This window comes from Montipora foliosa, chromosome 3 (assembly GCF_036669935.1).
Source record: "Montipora foliosa isolate CH-2021 chromosome 3, ASM3666993v2, whole genome shotgun sequence".
Taxonomy (NCBI): domain Eukaryota; kingdom Metazoa; phylum Cnidaria; class Anthozoa; order Scleractinia; family Acroporidae; genus Montipora; species Montipora foliosa.
Window position 1 is genome coordinate 23,228,086 of NC_090871.1, and position 3,371 is coordinate 23,231,456.

Sequence of the window (3,371 nt, forward strand, 5' to 3'; positions counted from 1 at the left end):
GAAAACTTGACAAATTTACTTAAATTAATTTTCCCGCCCTCCTATTTTTTACCTCGTCTTCAACAGACAGCCAAGGTACTGGTGACGGACTTCTCAGTACCCCTATTCGATCTTGACTGGACCGAAACCATGGAAGAGGGGAGTGCGTGGTTTTAGGGGAAGATTTAGTTTCTGACTCTGTTTGACACTAATTGAAGTGTTCATTGAATTTACATAATTGATCATTAAATAGGCTATGCGTTTACTAATAACCTGGAAGGTACTGACAGGAAATCAAATTCGTTTCAGGACTTTTACTTAACACATGACAGTTCTTCCTGAGAGATAATATTTTTTCAATGCATGTTGACTCGGAATAATCAGAAAAGAATCGAGTGCTTCTTTGAAGGAGTCGAACGTACTACCACGTCTTCAGATTACTAGTTCGGATGCTCTAACAAGGCAATGCTAGCGCTAGAGGAGACTCGTGCGAGCCTCATCTAAACACGAGGGGGAGTTGGGAGAATTCGAGACAGTTATGCAAACTCTTTATAAAATATTTCTCAAAAATAATTCGACAAATGAAGGAAAATGCTGTTTTTTCAAATTCTTGATGGAAACAGATTTTCTTGATACACGCTCATATTTCCTATTAGCCGATCAAAACGCGCGTCTGACAACACACAACCAATCAAAAATCGTCTGATGTCAGCGTGTTTACATATATAGTCATCTAAACACAGCTATTTACCAATGAAAGTGCGCGCTCTATCCTAATTAAAGGCCATTAAACTAGGTTCCACTGGCACGCATCTCTTATAGTTCAGTGGTAGAGCATCCGCGAGTATCAGCAAGTGATCATTAAAATGAAATCGTCTCTCCACTTCATTTACATGTACCAGGTTTACCAATTTCGATCGCATTCATTCCTTTCATATGCAAGTTCTTTCCACAGATCGATGAGCTGTTGTATTGCCAACCTCGTTCCCAGGGTCTCTCTTCTCCTCTGACCTTTGTCGCATCGACAGAGGAGGCAGAAAAGAGAAACCCTTGAAACGAGGTTGTTATATTGTACTTTAATCAATCGATGTTTGGGTGTGCCCGCTGGCGATGTGATTCGATAATGTAAACATATATATTAAGAGCAGAGTATCTCATCCTGTGATCTTAAGTCCCTAGGGTTGTTGTACTAGTTGGGAGGAATGAGGGGTTTTGGTCCCAACCGCGATTTCTCTTTATGTGATTCCCTTGTTTTGCACCGCGCATCTCATACAGCGCAAAACATTGGGACTGTTCAAGAGCATTTAACTGCAATCGTAATAACTCTTCTCGGTTAAGAAGGTGTTGCTTTGGAACTCACCCCAGTCTCTTCGCGGAAAATTTTCATTTTGAAGCTGAAATTGCCCATTTGCCATCCATTTATCATCGTGTTGCGAAGAAACGAGTTGGGTGATCCCCCATTTTTAATGGTTTTATTTACTGGCAATAGGTACACGGAAAACATATTTTAAGGAGATGCAAAGTAGAAGTTGTAGTATTTACATATAAATGACACGAAACTGCAACTTGGAGCCCGACACTGAGTACAAGGAGATGACTGTAGCGGTCCAATTTGCTTACATTTCTTTTCAAGATTGAGCAATTTGGAATCACTTTACTTATAGCCCGGACGAACAAGTAGGTTCAAGTTTTCAGTAATATTCAGTAGTTTTGCTACATAACAACAAGTTTTCCGGTTGATCTAGTTTCTAACGCTTCTCGCGTAATTCGTTAAAAAAAACGCTTAGAATAAAGGGGATATGGCACGAAAACTAGCACGGTGACCCCATTTTTTTACTGCATTTTTTAGATGTCCTGGTAAATCTGAGGACAATCTCGACTTCAAGATAGAAGAAGCAGAAAGAAGACAGCTCTAGTCCCGACATCTTATTTTCCGTCGAATGGCAGGATCATTTCCGCTTTATTCCGTTCTGTTGCACAGTTTATAGAATGCCGTTAATAACACTGAGATGAACCAGCTCGTTGGTTTAAAATAAACGTTTTAAGACTGACTTGGTTCAACATTCCAAGGTAAATCAATTATTGGCATCTTCATATGTACCGTAACATCCTTCTACGGGTTTATCACGAACGAAAATGAGCAGCTTGCTTGTGCACGTTCTTAAAACTTTGGTTAGTCTCAGCCTGAATGTTCTAGTAAAAAGAGATTCTTACTATACAGGCTTATTACAAACTCAAAAAAAAAAAACAACTTGCTCCCAGTTGGCCGGCTCCATAAGCTCCAAAGACAGAGCTCTGCAATTGAATCGCCGATGCCATGGCTTCAAACCCAATTCGCTTTCGCCAGAATTTCTCAGGCTTCTGCTTACTGATAAAAAAACTGAACATACCTCATTCACTATCATTGAAATATTAAAATGGATTCCTTTTCTTTTACTAATTTCGGTCGACTGTGTTGATCGTTGTGTTTGCGGCGAACTTTCGCTGTTGACGGAACCCAGCAATCAGGACGCAGCCTTTATGCAAGGTGGCATCAATACTGTCTGAAAAATAAGCACATGCATTCACATCACTGTGTAGTATATATTCGTGCATTCTGGTTGATTAATTTGAAGCTAATTAGCACAACCTTTTTATCTTCAAAGAGCCGAAGAGAAACAAAATGACTTCCTTTAGTCTAAGTATTTTCAGTTACAATGCCTAGTAGCAGCCTTCCTTTCTCGTTTGGCGTTTGACGTTAACACGATGCTAAATCTCTATAGTTATTCACCTCGGAAGAAGGGATAACATTAACCATTCCACGAATATCCACCAATATTTCCTTTACTCCGATGCCGTTAAAATTGCCTCAGAGCTAGTAGGTGATTTTACTAACAGCCTTTTATCTCTTTTTTCTTTCATTTCCTTGGTTTTATGGTTGCTTGCTGATCCTTAAGGCCACGAAATGCAGGTTTCTTCAAAATAATGCTTTATACAAGCTTCTCCGTAGGGAGCATTTCTCTTCCATTAGCTGGTTGATATGGCACGTAGGTGGCTTACATAATGAGTCAGTAATTTAACTCGCCGCCGGAGATTTAGACGTGTGGTGTGGTCAACTATAAAATCACTTTTAAAATTTGTGCGGCTGTGTGTTGTGTAAAAAAACGGTCCATGTAAAAAAGCTGCTTTTTTACAATTATATAATTGTAAAAAAGCAGCTTTTTTACAAAATATATTTTTGTAAAAAAGCTGCTTTCTTATGTAAAATGCTGCACTTTTACAATTATATAATTGTAAAAAAGCTGCTTTTTTTCCAATTATATATGTTGTAAAAAAGCAGCTTCTTTACGTAAAAATGCTGCTTTTTACAATTATATAATTGTAAAAAAGCAGCTTTTTTACACGGACCGTTT

At 38.7% G+C, this 3,371-nt stretch overlaps 1 protein-coding gene across 2 annotated transcripts in view; it reads right to left on the reverse strand.

Moving 5' to 3' along the window:
- The window catches only part of LOC137994625 (gamma-aminobutyric acid type B receptor subunit 2-like), a 37,825-nt gene extending 35,171 nt beyond the window's left edge, over positions 1-2,654 (reverse strand). Inside the window, exon 1 of one of the 2 annotated variants that reach the window (XM_068840230.1) lies at positions 2,370-2,654. The gene's annotated coding sequence lies outside the window, so the exon portion shown is untranslated. Of the gene's footprint in view, positions 264-2,369 lie in introns of those variants that run through there. The other variant, XM_068840231.1, reaches the window with a different exon arrangement.
- Positions 2,655-3,371: the final 717 nt, after the last annotated feature.